The sequence below is a fragment of the Rhinolophus ferrumequinum genome, chromosome 25 (genome assembly GCF_004115265.2).
Source record: "Rhinolophus ferrumequinum isolate MPI-CBG mRhiFer1 chromosome 25, mRhiFer1_v1.p, whole genome shotgun sequence".
In the NCBI taxonomy this organism is placed as follows: Eukaryota; Metazoa; Chordata; class Mammalia; order Chiroptera; family Rhinolophidae; genus Rhinolophus; species Rhinolophus ferrumequinum.
In genome coordinates this window covers 25,310,437-25,327,874 of record NC_046308.1, presented here as the reverse complement: position 1 = coordinate 25,327,874, position 17,438 = coordinate 25,310,437, and the positions used below count along the sequence as shown (strand labels likewise).

General features: G+C 45.3%; 1 pseudogene; it reads left to right on the top strand.

Annotated features, from left to right (window-relative positions):
* Positions 1-6,825: 6,825 nt before the first annotated feature.
* Positions 6,826-7,501, top strand: LOC117017345 (adenylate kinase 4, mitochondrial-like; annotated as a pseudogene).
* Positions 7,502-17,438: the final 9,937 nt, after the last annotated feature.

Sequence of the window (17,438 nt, the reverse complement as noted above, 5' to 3'; positions counted from 1 at the left end):
TAGAGCCTACCTCCTAGACTTGTTGGGAACAATAAATGAGATTAGACATGCCAAACACTGAGTAGTGTCTGGTACACACTAAGTTAATGTTAATCATTTTGAAGTGGGATAAGGAGTATGTTCCCATTTGACAGGTGCAGAAACTGAGGCTCAAAGGACTAAGTAACTTGTCTAAGGTTACAGGGTAACAACAGAGCTGATTCTTAATTCAGGTGGTGAATGAAATCTGCAGGTGGCCTGGGTCCCCTACCCAACGTTCCTCCAGGCGAAAAGAAGACAGTCTCCTGAGGTCCTTTGTTGTGTCTTAGAGGAGATGAGAGCATGTTCGTTCTCTGTTTAGCCGGGTTAGATGCTCACAGAGGAAAAAGAGGCGAGTTCCCACTGTGACCAGTGTGAGGCAGCGGCCCTTCTCTGCTGGGCCAGGGCCATGCAGAGCTAGCGCACCATGTGGCCGCCCTCAGCCTTTCTGAAAAGAGAGGGCGGAGATGCCTTCGGAGGCCCCCCCAGGGGCCGTGAGAGGCTCTGCTGCTCGGCTCCCCGCTCCCTCCGTTTAGCTTTCTCTTCATTAACTCCCCGGCCTCATTAATCAGCCCCATGAAACACGCCCCGGGGAACACTGCCGGCCAGCTCTGCAGCTTGGCGCTTTAATTATCCTCCCAGCGGGAGGAGGAGGGTGCCCCCCCCACACACACACGCATACACACACACACACAGACACATACACACAGACACTCACATACACTCACACACACCCCAGTCCTTGAATGGCCCAGTGGAAGCAGGGCCTGAGTCATGACCCAGCCAGGGCAGCAGACGCTGGACTCAGTTTCCAGGCAGCTACATCGGCCCCACGCAGCCCTAACGTCTATTTGGCATCTGTCAAATGAGCTTACTATGGACGGCATTGTCACTTGCATCAAGTCTCCTCCCTACAAGGGGAGGGGAAACTACCTCCTGTCCATAAAGTCCTTCAGCTCTTTGACCTTCAGCTCTTTGGTCGAATTTCACTTACTAACCAAACCCTCACAGACCACCTACTGTGTGCTGTGGTTCTAGGTGCTGGAGATAGAGACACAGCGCCTGTCAGGCCTCAGGAAACTCCCACCTCTTCCAAGAGGAAGATAAGTGAAAAAATGAACCAGACGTGAAAAAGCAAACACAAAAACAAAAACCCACCATGCAAGGTGCTGTTCTTAAAGAAATCACAGGATGCTAGAGGAGTGCAGAGCAGGACATTGGATGCAGCCAGGACATGCCAACAAAGGTTTTCCTAAGAAGATCCAAGCTTGAAGTGGGACTTCAACTACAAGTGAGAGTTAGCTGGTGAAGGAGTGGGTGCTTAAAGAAGCAAAGAGCAAATACAGAGGACAAAATATAGACAGCACTGTGTGTGCAGAGCCCGAGGGTGCTTCAGTCTGGCTGGAGGATGGGGTCTTGACAAGGGGACAGCATGCAGTAAGGAGGCAGATGTGATAAAGACCCAGGTCGTGGGGGGCCTTGTAATGCCAGGCAAAAAAGGTCGACTTAGATCTAACCTAAGTGCAATGAGGAGTTACTGACGGATTTTAAAGCCAGAGAGTGACACGATTAGACTTCTGTTTTGGAAAACCTCTTTGCAAGTGAGGAGGATGAATTAGAGGGAGACAGGAATTGAGGCAGAGAGGCTAATTAGCAGCCTGGGTGACTGACTGGATGTGGGAGGAGAGAGAGAGAGAGAGAGAGAAAGAGAGAGAGAGAGAGAGAGAGAGAGAGAGAGAGAGAGAGAGAGAGAGAGAGGAGTTTGGAATATTCCCAAGTTTTCTCTGCAAAGGGTGTTTTGGGAACTAGGAGGAAGGTAATCTTGAGGTGTTCCAAGGTCTCTGACTCAGCCCAAATTGAAGGTGAGGCAGAGTCCAACTGGTTCTCTCCCCTGGGGAGGCAATGAGGAGAATTGTCTTCTAGTCCCATGTTGGTTAAGTTACTTCACCAGTTGTTTCATCTGTGAGATGAAATGCAGATTGATTTTGGTTTACAAATTCACACCTGCAGGGTTCAGGGAGCTAGGAAAGATCAGAGCAGACCAGGGCAAGAATAAATGCTCACTGAAGAGACCAGTCCTCTTCAACCACAACCTTCTCCAGCCATGCTGGAAGGGGATCAAGATTGCCAGTTCATCTGCGGAAGCCAGAGCTCTCAGGATTGTTAGTACAGTATCTCCTAATCTTAAAATATCCATGCAACCAAAACACATTTGATGTGAAACACATCAAACATATTTAAATCCATGAGTTCATAATGATGTTTTTTTGTAAATCTTTGTTCACCTTTAGAAGATGGTAAGAAACCAACTCGTTATTTTGCAAAATAATGAGGAAAGAAAAAGGATCAAGCATTTACCCTACCTTTGCTATTCAAAATGCACCTCAGGATAAACAGCTGACAACCAGTTTTCTTTAGAGAAGTATTCCAACTAGTACATGAAGATGGAATCACAGAAATAGAATGTCACAATTTGGCAATTTCTAACGAACCAATGGATCTGGGCAGTAATCATTGTTGGGTGCTAATACAACAACAACAAAACAGACAAGCAGACACCACTCCTGGGACAATTAAACAATACTGCCTGGGAAGTATTCTTGCCAAAAGAAATATCAAGCATTAATTGATCAAGCCTCTATACCTAACAACCAATTTACAGGAAATATAGGGGCAGAAGAACATGTGAAATGATACCATGGGGATACATTCAACAAAATCCAGACTGTGGAAAATTCTACAGAATAAATGACCCAGTTTCTTCAACAAATAAATTGCAAGGAAAAAAGAGATTAAGGGGGGACCATCGGGTTAAAAGAGTCATTCCACTCTATAGACTCATTTGGAGACTAATTTGAACAACAATAACAATAAAGAAAAATAATGGAGACAATCGGAGAAGTTTGAACATCGATTATACGTTTTAGGTGTGATAGTGGTATTGTTATGTTAATAAGTCCTTACCTTTTAGGACTACACTGAAATATTTACAGAAGAAATATGATTTTTGAGATTTGTTTCAAAACCATGAGGGGAGTGTGGGGGAATAGATGAAGGTTGCCTTTGAATGGATAAGTGCTGAAGCTGGGAGATGGGTACATAGGGGTTCGTTCTATTATTCTCTAATTTTACAAGTGTTTACTATCCGTAATATGCTATTATTATCCATAACAGAATGTTTTAAAAAAATACTTCATGGCCCAAAATGTGTTTGTCACCTAGAGTTGGTCCACAGGGCTGCCAGATTGTGGCCTCTGGCTCTGATGACACGTCAGCTTGCATTCAACTCTAAATCGCCCAGGAATCCAAACCATCAGTGGTGGGACCCTTTCTTAGTAGACCTCACTTTCCCAAACCTTTTTTGATCCCTTTTCAGGTCCTTTCCCGGAGGTGCTCATCTCCCAGGGAACCTGACAGTGAGGCTGAGAGGAACATTAAACGGAACCATGATCACCAGCACGGATCCTAGGACAGAAGACACCACAGGACTGGGGTGCGTGGCGCAGGGGTTAGGAGCAGTCACAACCTGGCTGCGCCCCTCTTCCCTCCCATTCTTTTACCTCAACGCCAGCGGTACGCACTTCTGTCCAGACCTCCCTCCCACCTTCTGCCTCAGTACCCCAGAGCTCAAACAAAGGCATCCACTGCCCGGCGCTGCAGGGGGATGGAATAAAGGTGGGAATGTCCCCCCAGAAAGTTCGGGTTAGAGAAGAGGCTAGTCAATCTGGCGAGACAGAGCATTTGGGGCGGGGGAGGAGAGCGAGTGGAAGTCGCCTTATCCCCAGGCAAGCGGATGAAGTGGAGAAGGCAGGCGTGCGTAGTGCAGTTTCTGTGCAGTCCCTTAGTGCGCCCGCGTGCTGTCCTCCCACCCCACCCGGGTCTCCCTGCGCGGTGAGCGACCCTTCCACGTGTCTGCCGGGGCGCGGGGCGCAGTCGGACAATAGGCCAGCAGTGGAGCAGCAGGGAGCGCGCTCCCGGGCGCCCCCCGTCCCTCCGCAGCCCCGCGGGCCTCTCTTTGTTTCCGGCTCCTCCTCCGCCCCGGCCGTGGGAGCCCAGGTCCGCGCCGGCCTTAGGGGACCGGCGGGGGTGGGTGCGTAGCCGCAGACGGGGCCAGTGTCCTGGGTCCGGTCGCGCCCCCTCACCCTGGTGCGCTCGGCGCTCGGGCGGCCGGCCCGCCCCGCTCCCGCCTCCTCCATCATCCGCTCCGGGCAGGTCGGGGTAATGAGCCGCCCCGGCCTGGCCCCCGCGCCATTGTCTGCACGTGGGGGTGAAGCCGGGTCTCCGCGGCGCTCTGGAGGGTGACCGCGCGCGCGGCTGCGACCCCCGCTTCACACCTGCTCCCGCCCCCAGCCCGGGGCCGGCACGGTGTGTCCTCTCCCTCCCCGCGGGAGGGGTCTCAGCTGGGGCTGCACTTGGTAAAGAGGCCGTGGAGAGGCCGGCGGCGGCCGGAGGAGGAGCTATAAATTTGGAGCAGATGCGGCCTGACAGTCACCCGGCCGGGGGAGGTGGGGGGAGGGCTCTGCTCCCCGCCCAGGCCCGTCCTCTAGTCTGCAGCTGAGTTAGATGGACTCCAGGCCCGAGGTGACTCGGACTTTGGAAATACAAAGCCTGGGTCCCACCCCCGCTTCCGCTCTTTGTGTGGCCACATGTGGGGAGGGAGGATGGAGGGCGGGCTGCCGCCTGAGTTAGCTTAGTGCTTTCCCCTTAAAAAGAGGGGTTTCTTCAGTAGAGACTGACAGGTCTGCTCCCCTGGCTCTGAACTGGCCTTTTTGGGCAGCAGTTAGATAAAAATATGAAAGATAGCAGAAACATGCTTCAGTTATTCATTCCACGTTGTTTGTTAAGCACCCATTTTGTGCTAGAAATACCAGGGAGGGAGGCACAGACAGACAGGATGCAGGGAGGGTAAGAAAGGAAGGCAGAAAAATATTAAGGAATAACGTCTGCTTTGTGGTAGTATGTGTGCTGCAACACTGTGCGTTTAAGGAGCATTTCCCTGTAGTAAGTGGTAGTCGCTCCATCAGCAGAGGAGGGAGCAGAGGGTTGATTAGCGTTCGTTCCAGGTAGCTCCACCACTGGACGGCGCTACGCACCCTGCCAGGGAGGAGAGGCGGGACTGCCACGGATCTGGTGGAAAGTGGAGAGCATTGGAGCTGAGCACGAGGGGGGTGATCACAGCCCCGGAGGCTGCAGGGCTCCCTCTTTAGAGTAGTTTGAATCGAAGGCGGAGTCCCTGTGTCCAATCTGAAGATCTCGATTCCATAACCAATCTGAATGAGGGTGACTTTGGGGTTAACGTCCAGACACCAGAGCGAAGCTGAGTTGGCAAAAGCCTCTGCGATGCCTGTGGTCTTTTTTTGTAGCGGTTCCTTTGTTTCCTCTCACGCTCTGGGAGGTTAACGAGATTGGCTTGTAGGGTCCCTTGCTCCTTTCCTTACCTGCCACTCCCACCGTCTCCCTCATTTATACCCACGTGGTTTGTAGGCTAGTGGTGCTCCAATGTTAGCATGTATCAAAATCACCTGGAGGGCTTGTTAAAACATTCCCAGAGTTTCCGGTTCCTTGGGTCTGGGGCAGGGCCTGAGAATTTGCATTTCTAAAAGTTTCCCAGGTGATGATAGCATTGATGCTGTCAATGATACCACACTTAGCATTGATACCACACTTAAGAGTCTAGATGGAAAGGAAAAGTAAGGGTTGGTGAAAGAAAAGGAACGGAAGTCCGTGCAGTACTGGAGGAGGTCATTGGAAGTCCCAGGTACTGGGGTATCTTCACCCTCTGTGACGGATGATAGGCTAAATCCCTAAAGAATTGTGGGCGTATTCCGGAATTAGCCCAGTGTGTTTTCTTTCTGGAGACGAGCACTCCCCCTAATGGACTCTAAAGATTCTGTGCTCTCCTCGGCCTTTCAAATGGAAACAAGTACCTGATTTATCTTCCCAACCTAATTTGGTCATCTGCTCAGCTCTTCACTAAAGGAGAAGGGGGGTTGTCTTACACTTTTCTGTTTGCAACTTGATTAGCACAGATTCTGGTACTCAGTAGTGACTCAATGAATGACTGTGTACGAATGAATGAATGCTTTATTTCTTCTTTGGGAGAACCCTTACCTACCAGTCCCTCCTCCTCATCTTTCCTTCTCCCAGCTGTTCTAAAATATTTCAAAGGTGATTTGAGATGCTTGAGTTCCAGATATTTGCTGGAAAATTCTCTTCAAGGTGTCAGTTCCATTATCATCAGGAAGAAGCCTTTGGCTGGTGGCAAGCAAGCAAGCCCCAAATCAGAGCCTGAGGACGGGTTTGCAAAAAGTCGGAGGGTGGGGGTGGGGAGGGGGGAGGGGCCGGTTTAGATGAGAAAAGCAAGTGGCATTTTATTTCTTACCACCAGGTGGCAGACCTTGCCTCGTTAATGAGAATTAACCCTACACTTGAAGCCTGGCCTAAACTCTGCTTTTTTCAAATCTGAGCCATAACCAATAGGGCTGATTCTCTGTTTAGGTGACTCGGAGGTGGAGGCAGGAGAGCAGTTGCTTGAAAATACCTTTGTAGCATCCTTTGATGTACTTATGCGATTTCCCTTGACCTTCCTCCTTAGTGACAAAGAGCTCACTGAAACCTTCTAGTTTTTCATTATGAAAAAGAGATATACCCTCTTGTAGATGTAAAATGGGTTACTTGGGCAGTCCCCGCGCAAGCAGAGGGTGTCAGAGGCAAGGGCAGAAGAAACAAAGTGCCTGGGGCTTCTCTGAGGCTGCTTGCCCACTTGTCCTCGTTGCCCATTTGGCCGCCCCACTCCTTGCGAAGGCAATGGCTTCCAGACTCCTGCGTGCAATCCTTCTTGGGCTGCCCAGCTCCGGCGAGGGCACCGTGTGGCAGAGGATTGCCTAGAACTTTGGCCTCCAGCATCCACTTCTTGCGGGGGAACATCAAAGCCAACGCGGAAGTTGGTGATGTGGCAAAGCAGTACATAGAGAAAGGTCTTTTGGTTCCAGATGGTGTGATCATCACATGATTAATGATGTCGGAGCTGGAGAATAGGTGGGATCAGCACTGGGTACTAGATAGTTTTCTTAGGACATTCGTTCAGGCTGAAGCTCTGGACAGAAACTGTGACCTGCTTCTCGTGATCACTTTGAACATTTCATTTGAAACGCCCAAAGATCGTCTTCGCTGACTCTGGATCCACCCTCCTAGCGGGAGGGTGTATAACCTGGACTCCAACCCACCTCATGTAAGTACATGACATACATATGAGATTGATGACACCCCTGGTGAACCATCAGTCCAGCGGGAGGATGATAGTCCTGAAGCAGTTGCTGCCAGGGTGATACAGTACAAGCATGTGGCAAAGCCAGTCATTGAACTACACAAGAGCTGAGGACTGCTCCACCAGCTTTCTGGAACGGAGGCTAACAAAATCTGGCCCTATGTTTACACGCTTTTCTTGAACAAGATCACACCTATTCAGTGGAAGAAGCGGTAAGATGTGCTCATTGTTTGAATTGTATATCTAGTGTTGGTGCCGTGTCCCAATTAGAAGCGAGCTGAGATAGATAGCTTGCAGCATCTTTGCTAGTTTAAATGGTGAAGCGATATGAAAACTGATGAGTAGAAAGAGTTAATGAAGAGACTCTTGTCTGCCTTTCAAAAGAAGGGTTACCTACACATGTTTAAGATGTCTCTGCACCTGTCTCAAGCCCTTCAAAAGAAAGCAAGCACAGGCTGGATTTCAAACAGTGCGTAACCCCAGCTCTAGCTGACTTTTGACAGTCGTGATGCTGCCATAGTAGCCTTCTTACACGTGATGGTGGTGGTCTCTGGTTCTCTCCATCCCCTGAAGGCTATTGAACCACAGCACCAATAGGCTTGAGAATGCCAAGGGCTGTAGCCCAGGCTTGGTCCCAGGTTCTCTGGGATGTGTCTCCTTGGTGACAGTGGGATTGAAGCCAATTGCTGTCACTGGTCACTTTCTGATGTTGAGTGACTGTGTCCACAATTCATTTTTTCTGTTAGGAGTTGACACCTTTTCTGCATCCATGCTCTATAGAATCTCTCCTTTTCAGACATCCTGGAATGAATGAATTCGGCATCTGCTATTTTTATTAGACTATTTTTTTCCATCTGTCTTCTCCCTTCCTGCTAGTAAGGAATACAGATAGTTATTGCTTTTATCCCTCTGAAATGCCTTTCTAAGAGCTGAGAGGTAGGGGACGATGTTGACTCACTTCATGCACCAGGAACTGAGCTAGGTGGAGGGTCTATGTAAACTGCTAGTCAGACTCCCATGAGTGGACACCACTCCTTTCTTTTATTGTGGAAAAATAAAATCCTCAGAGTCTTTCAGAAATCCTTTAAAAAATAAGAAATATTCACCTACATAAATGTTAAAAGATAATATCTTATGTATAGCTCTAATAAGACCATATGGAATTACTGGACTAAAAGAATAGTTTAGCTTTTTATTCAAGACCAAAAAAAATGTATTTTGAAAATGCTGCTAAATGTTAATGCTGACAGTGTTTTTCTCCTGTGAGTGACCCAAGCATATTATAAATTGTTGGTGAAGGCAATGGAGCTTGGGAGGTTGAGGGAACATGTTGCACTAGCTGTGCCTTGACTAAGGACAACAGCTTTACAATTATGAGAACATAAAATCTAATTTTTTTTCTATTCCAAACAGTCTTTCTATAGGGTGGCCATTTGTAAGGAATAGAGTATATAAAGGTCTGCATTGGAACATTTGGGGATGTAAACTCTCACAGTGGCTGGGGTGCGTGCTTGGCCTTGGAAGGACTGGCTACCCTCCCAAGGACCAAGAAAATATTTAGAGGATGTGGAGCCTGGCCTTCGCCTTGGCGCAGGTGGGCCGAGCTCCGACACACCTAATCTCGTACCAAGGACTGGCCCCGGCTCCTAGCCAGATCTGAGACCAGTGCCTTGTGTTGTTAACACGTATGCTTGTTGGCTCCTTGCCACTGTTGTTAGTGAAGTCCTCAAAACCCCAGAAAGCCGAGGAGGGCGTAGCAGTAGGTGTTCCCCGGCTGCCTCTGCTGCTGCAAGATATCCTGCCCGTGCTGATAACTTTACTTGACTGGGATTTTGCCTACGCTGATAAAAGGCTGTTGCTGTTTCTGCGAGTCTAATTGACTGGGCCCTGGTGGTATGATGAATTGCCTCCTTGCTTGTTAGTGGTATGATGATATATTCTCCTAATCTCTGTCTTGTCTTACTTACTTTCACTTTGTAATAAAACTCTTTAACCCCTTCATCCCTGCTTGTGGTGGTGTGTCTTGCGTATCGGGCCTTGAAAATAAGTCTATGCACAGCAATCGATAATACTTATCGATACACCATTGTCTAGAAATATGGATTATACTATTTTGTCATTCATTGTAATGTAATATCAATGAACCATTGATTAAGGACTTTCTTAGTTTCCAGACTTGGTGGCCACCTTGTTTAATTCTTGCTCTCCAGTGGGAAGGACAATGAAATTTATTCCTGTTGCCTTAAAAATAAATATCCCTCTTCATGCATGTTCCCCAGAGAGGGTCCTTTACTATTCCTGTGTGTGACTGCAGTGTAATCACCACCTTTTGGAGATTTGGGGAGAGGTATAGGAAGTGGGAAATGGCCTGATGCCTGATTCCGTACTCTCCTCCTCCATTCTTCCCTCCTTTCTCTCTTCCAGCAAAATAGACAGTTACAGCCAGCGTCGGGGTCACTCAGTATGTCTCAACCATGTTTGCTGTTTCTGAGATTGCCCAGCAACTGAGGGGCCTTTCCTAGGTGACACCAATAAGGACTTTTACTGTGGTCTTTGAGAGACGATGATTGTTTCATGTCCAGTGGCCTAAAAAAAAAACAAAACAAAAAAAACTATTTCTGATTTTCTTTAACAAACTCTATTTCCTTCTACAATTTTGTAAAAAGCAAAATAAAATGTTCTTGGAAATATTTTGACATAAGTAAAATTCAAGGGACAGCTTTTACTTGGTTTTCCTTTTACTGCCGCACACGTGCGGTTCCTTCCGTCTTATACAGAAAGAGTAGTTTGGATGGTCTCTAAGACCCCTACCTGTCCTCACAATCTGTGATCTAACCAGCTCTGAATTCATTTTGCTTTTCATTCTCCTGACAGGCTTCCCACTTAACTTAGAACTTGAAAACGTTGCTGTGTTTCTTTCATACCTTTTAACGCTAAGGCAAACATAAAATAGGTACCATTTATTGAAGGCCTACTGAGTGATATGTGCAGTTTATGACCTTTACAAACATCTCATTGCATCTTTCCAGCATCCCATGAGACAGGTATGATCCCACATGTATAAAGAGAGAAGACAAGATCAGAGATGTGAAGCATCTGTGCTCAGGCTCCTGCTGCCAAGGAACAGTGCAGCCAAGACTCACACCCAGCCTTTCCTGGCTCTGCAGCCTGAGTTCGCTCCTGGAGGTTAACCATTTGTGTCCTGTCCCAGGCAAACCAGGGTGTGAGCCTGCTTGGTTTAGCTTGTATTTATGAATGGCCTCGCGTTAAAAAACAGCAGAGTTCCTTCCTTATGGTGACATTCAGCTTTGTATGAGACTGTTCTTTTTTCCCCCTTTGCTTAAGCAAAGGAAGCTGCTAAAGGAAAGTCTGAGTCCTTGATCCTCCTCTGTAACTACTTGTTTATAAATAAAATGAAAGGCTGTCAAAGTAGGTTGGCTTGGCTCCAGGCTAATCTGCGGAGGTTATGTTTCTCACCTACCCTTTGTTCCTCATGTTCCTCACCTACCCTTTGGGGTCCATGTTTTTGTGCCCTTAGAGGGACCTTTACCCTTGAGCTACCCTCAGCTGTGGTGCTCACGCATAGGCCTGGGCTCCTGGGAGCTCGCCAGATAACCACTCACTTTTCTTTCCTGTGATCAGAACAAATCACTCCCTTGCTCCCACCCCCAAACAAGACCCTGATAATAAACTGATTCTTCCTAAGGTTCTAGCACATGAATTCTCAATGCGAGTGAGCACCTAACACAGGGTAACTCTTGACTTTATACCATCTCCCTGTATTACGTTGCACATTAATGTGATTCTGAATACCAAATTCACACCGTTGCCTGCCATCTGATGTGGTGGCTCTGCTTGTCATGCACAACTCTGGCAGAACCGGGGGAGACTGGTTTTCTTGTTTTATCCCTCTTCCCCAGGGTCACTCCCCGTCACCCTCCAGCAGCGAAGCTCAGAGGAGCTCCAGCTTCACCCAGGGTATGCCCTCCTCTTTGGTAGGGAAGGGAAAAGATAAGAATAGCCATGGGTGAGAGAGGTGATTCCATGGCTTTTCCTGCCACTTAAAATGTTGTTGAAACTTGATAATGTTAGATAGAAAGATGCCTGTACAAACCTGTAAATAGGGCTTTTATAACATGTAGTTCTTGGGACGCAGCTGTATCTACCTGATGAATTTCATTTATTATTTTTCATTTAACAGACAGAATGTTTTCAATATTTGACTTTAGCTGTTTGTTTAAACAATTTACCAGCCTGCTGGCGGGGGTAGGGGGCGTCTTTGCTCAAATCATAGACCACCAATTTCCAAGTGTGCTACAGTAAAGGCATTCTTAGTAGTTACTGTTTATTGGTCCTTCATGCTAGGTGCATTATATGCATTGTCTAATTCAATCCTCAACAGTTATTTTAGGTAAATATTACTTCAATTATCTTGCCTCCTTGTATTTAAAAACTGAAATAATCCTGTTCATGTGAACTTGTGTTTTCGTGTACCCATAGGGATTGATCAAGAAATTCAAAAGGGCATTTTTGGTACCTTTCTTTAGTTTGAGCTCTCCATTCTCATCAATAGGTAAAACGATGTGTTTGCTCCCACCTGGAATCTTTGCTTTTGGCGCTTTGATGCTGAAACAGGAAATGGGCACTCATTGGGTCCTGGTGGTAGTTGCACACTGTATAGACAGAGGGCATATGTCTCCTCCGTACTATGCTGAGTTACAGGATCTTGGGACGCAGCTGTCTCTACCTGATGAATTTCATTTATTATTTTTCATTTAACAGACAGAATGTTTTCTTGCTGCAATTAATTTTGCCAGAGACACAATTCACAAGGCAGAGTCGTGTTCACAGTATGAATTGCCTTCTCTCTATTCCCCTCCATTTTTAGTAACTCCCTTGTCCATTTGGTGTCTCAAAAGGAGAACCCAGTAATGGAGACTTTTTTTAACATGGAAATGTGGTCTGGTCATAAGTTACCATCCCTTTCCATATATAATTGACCCAGTCTTGTTTGCCGATGTGAAGTTTGCAAGACCCAGATGTCGGGAAACCATGAAGCCATATTTCAACTATGAAGAAAAATCTGCTTCCTGTATCTGTTGAGACATATTATAATTACAATTGTTTATAAATGCCAAAGCATGTCTTTCTTTTAACAAATTGCACAATTCTTGCCAAAATGAATGTCATTATCTGTATGCTTCAGGGAATCCCCTAATTTGATTAGCGTGTATGTGTATAAGAAAGAGAGAAAGAGATAAAGATAGTGAAACATTTCCAAAAGGGAGAAAGTTCTTGTACGGCATGGATATTCTTTATTTCCTTGGTGATAATCGAGCTATTCCAGGAAGTGTAGTGTCATTCTTTTTTTAAAAAAATTTTATTGGGGAATATTGGGAAACAGTGTGTTTCTCCAGGGCCCATCAGCTCCAAGTCGTTGTCCTTCAGTCTAGTTGTGGAGGGAGTAGCTTAGCTCCAAGTCCAGTTGCTGTTTTCAATCTTTAGTTGCAGGGGGTGCAGCCCACCATCCCATGCAGGAATCGAACCAGCAACCCTGTTGTTCAGAGCTCATGCTCTAACCAACTGAGCCATTTGGCCGCCCATAGTGTCATTCTTGAAACAGAAGATTTCCTGTTTAAAACTTTTCAAAGGAGCAATGCACCTAGAAGATTCTCCCCGGGGTTAGTGTGTGTTTAACTCCATTTCATTAAACTTTTCTTCATGGTGTCAGGACTGAGAGGGCTTTGCTAGTTTTATGAGAATTTGTACTACTGATTTTTATGTATTCTTGGTTTTTAGGATGAACAGATCTCTGGAGAAATTGTTGAGTTATAATGGCATTTCACTGTGACCCCTCTCAAAGCGCAAATCGGTTTTCTAACCTAATGACAACTTGTCTGTTTGGTTTACTGTCCTGTGAAATGTCAGCTCCACTTTCCCAGAAGTCGTGTGTTTACAGTGCGTCAGTGTTTTTCCTCAGTGTGAAAGTTGTCAGCCTTCTTCAGTTGGGTGTATGTGCTTAATTCAAAATATCTAAACCTAATCTGCAAATGCTCTCCTGTTAATGATTATTTTGATTATCTTGCTTGATGATTATTCATGCTTTTTAATTTGATAGACATAATGTGGGTTTTCTGCTTAAGAAAATGGGTTACTTACCTAGAAGAATGCAAAGAACGTTAACTTCAAAACGGAGGTGTCTGGTTCCATGTGAACACGTGGCAGCCCTGAGCCATTGTATGCACACGTCACCTGGCTTGTTTCTCTAGGACGTGGCTGCAGGCACCCTCTTGTTTCCAACTACCCAAGAGTTCTTTGTTCTGTTGCCCATATGGAAGTTTCCTCAAAGTAAAAAACAAAAGCTTTATTCTAGCTCTAGAATCCACTCAGGGGCCATCTTCCTAAATTCCAGTTTGTGATCTAATGGCACTGGATGGTCTTTCTTATGCCCCAAATGACTGCGACCCTCAGATAATATTCAACACATAACAAAACCTAAATCACACAAACAATACCTATCGCAAGAGTTACACACGTACAGCAGTATATCTATATCTATATGTGTGTATTTCTTATAAGAAGACTCAATGACTGTTTTGGGAAAAGAACAGGTGAAGATGTGTGTTTTACACACCTTTCTTAGGTGTGTATACAACAGATACTGTCAATATAACAGTATCCACCACAAGGCCAAGGTCAGAGCCGGTTGTCTGTACCAATGGCAGGTTCTCTAACATAGGTGGGACATTACCCTGCTGGGTCATTGCTTCTCTCGGTCGATCAGCACGAGGCCTCCTCCCTCATTTGGGGGTGGGCAGATCTCAGGTACACGCTGATCATTTTAGACTAGGGAAAACTTCTCAGCCCCGAGTGCTTCGTTGGGCCATTGTCTTCTACTGCAGCATACTTCTTGTTCACTAAGTGTTTACAGATATTTGCACTAAAGACAGAGACTATGAGGGAAAAAATAAGACAATTGAAATAGTACATATTTGGTTTTTTTCTATGTGAGCTGTTAACAGAGTCAGTCAGAATGTATTTATGTGATGCCTGCAGGGCACATCGCATGGTACTTCACCCTTCATTGAAAATCCATTAAAGCAATTACCAGGTCATGCTTGGAAACTTTTTTTTCACAAAGGAATTTGCTTTAATTGCTGGGTTAGCAGGGACTAATTTGAGATGCAAAACTAACAGCACCTTTTGTACTATGAAGCCCTTATGTAAACCATCACACGCTGCAAATAATATATGTATGTGAATTTATTTGTACCTGTGTCTGAGTATATGAACTTAAAAGCTACAAACCTAATGGGATAGTGTTCACATAAGGGAAGAAAAAAATCAGTTCGTGAGTCATCTTTTACTAATGCTCCAAAGTTAAATGTTTACCTAGAAGGTTGTGCCCTGGTTATAGGCCATTAATGACCATCAATAAATAAAATTGTGTTCACATCTGTAAGGTTTATCCTCCTGACTCTCATACCAAGAAACTAGCCAAAACAAAACAAAACAAAAAACACCACTTTTTATTGAGATACTTTTGATCAAGGAAAATAGCCAGAATCATTCAAACCAACAATTGGTCTTTGAAATTCACTTACAAACATGAGATTTCATGTTTGTTTATTGTTTTTTTCCACTGCTAACTTAACAACCTTTATTAGTATGTGTATATATACACAGTTGGTTCTGTTTTCTTTCAATTATTTGTTTAACAAGGAATTTTCATTACCAAATAAGGCATGAAATAGAACTTTCCTCCCAAATCTTGAAAAGCCCGTTATCTAGCAGAGAGACACAGTTTGAGGGAGTTGTTGAGTCTTGTTAATGGTTTCCAGTTATAGTAGGATCTCCACTATTTCTATCCCTGTTTCATGCTTCTAGTCCCGAATCTTCTCTGCAATCACTGTCCAATTCAAAATTCTTTGCTGTATTTCCTACCTTCTTAGGGCAAGAGGAGAAAGACTAGAGTTGAGCAGAAGGTCTTACTCTTAAAAGGATATACTTTCTATTAAATGGTAGAACTGTAGTGACTGACATAGGAAAGTGGTATTAGGTTTAGAGAGTAAGCTGGGGTCAGACAGTCCCAGAAACAAAGTTCAGATCCATCATTTACCAGTGATATGATTTGGAGAACGTAACAACTTCTCTGAGCTAAGGCTAACCGCTTGTGAAGTGATACTTGAATAAGATAATGCATGTAAAATGCTCAGTATGGTGACTACTAGAAAGCATCAGTGAGTGGAAGTTCTTGGTATCCACCAGACCCAAAGTCCCGTGAGAATAGAAGCCTACTTCACCTCTCATGCTTCGGGCAGCTTCTGGCAGACCTTTACTGTGATCGACAGAGTTTCATGCACTTGCAATATTGCAGAAAGCTCATTGAGCTGTAGTAAACCAGGGCACTACACCATAGGAACTTTCCATTCTGGGGAAAAGCTCAGTTTTGCATAGAAGTCTCTTTCCCTTCTAAACATTGTTTGGTTAGTTTGGGTCCTTCCAGATATAGACACTGAGACAAGGATTAGAGTACAAGGAGTTTATTTGGGGGAAAGTATCACCAGTAGGAAAATAAAAGCGTGGGAGCAAAAGGAAGAAAGCCAATAAAGGGTGAATTGTGAATAACTGGGATTTAATCTCATCAGGGAATCCTGGGAGCTGGTGTCAGACATACCTCAGAGTTATCCCATGTGAGGAGCAAGGAAGTTAGGATATTTATCTACCAACTCTCCCTCCATCATTGGTTAAGCTCTGCTTCTGGGAACATTAACTATTGCAGGCATGGCCACACAGCAGAGACTCTACGTGGCATACACATCTACAACAAACATCAATCACTAGCACCATGGAATCTACTGGTTATATGGCTACTGAAACTGCATCCAGAACCTGCTGCAGTCTGTTCTTGCTCTGCCACCCCACACCCCAAAACAAACTTGTATATTCAAAGTCACCCAATATATCAGTTAGAGCAATATTCCCAAAGGTCAGATATGCTGTCTCCAACATCTGAAGGGGCTAATACAACGCCTCTGAGTGGTAGGAGGAGCAAAGCATAACAATTGTCCTCGAACTCAGAGTGGATGTCTTGGCCTGCCCCGGACAACTGGCCCCTAAATACTTCACTGATATGGCAGGCCCCGGAATCATTTTAGGGTTTATTTCCTCCACTCTGTATTCAAGTGAGCCAATTAACATAATGCCATCAAAATAGGGGAATCTCGTGGTGTTCCGTGTTATATGTACCAAGAGCATCAATATCTTTTGGGTAATACTTTGAGGCTGCTGTGGGAAAACATCCTTAAGATTCCCAGAAGCCCTAGAGAAAGTCCTTTGGGCATTACCTTAAGTCATTCAGGGGTCTTAACAAGGGTTCTTACAGCCATACCCTTGATTTGACTTTGGCCTCAGACTCCTTTCACTTTGAGAAATTTTTACCAGCTGGAAAATCTGGGGATAAGGGATAGTTATATTCGCCAAACCGGAAAATCCTTGAGCTTCCACATCTTCTCTAGATTCTGCCTGTAAATTGAACAGTTCCTTCTGCTCATGTCTCTCTTCCTGGACATTCAGTTAGAAGAAGCCCAACCATACTCAACATCCTGTCTGATGTTGACCTTATCATATTTTTAAAATGTTTATTAGGTACATTTTCTATCTTTCAAGTTTCCACAGGCAACATTTGCCAATTAGTCCATCACTATCTAACACCAGTCGTCCTTTCTCCAGCTTCTAATAACCATTCTCTCTCTGCATTCCCAGCCTCCGACAACTGTTTGTTCACCATCCCTCCAGTCTTTGCTAACAGTCTCATAGGTTTTTTTCTTTCAGCTTCAAACCACCAGCTGGTCCGGTGGCAGGAATAGCATCACTTCTGCTACATTTTATCAGTCAGAGCAAAGCCACAGGGTCAGTCCAGACTCACGGTGTGGGAAACAGACTTACCTCTTCATGGAAAGAGTTGTAAAATATGGTGACAATGTTTTTCAATCTACAGCAGATATCTTTACACTAACATGTGGATCCATCTTTACAATAAATTCCTAAAAGTGAACTTGCTGAGTCAAATGCAAACATGTACTTGTGAAATGTTGCCAAGTCACCTTAAGACAGGTTGTAGCAATTTTGAATCTCACCAGCAACATATGAG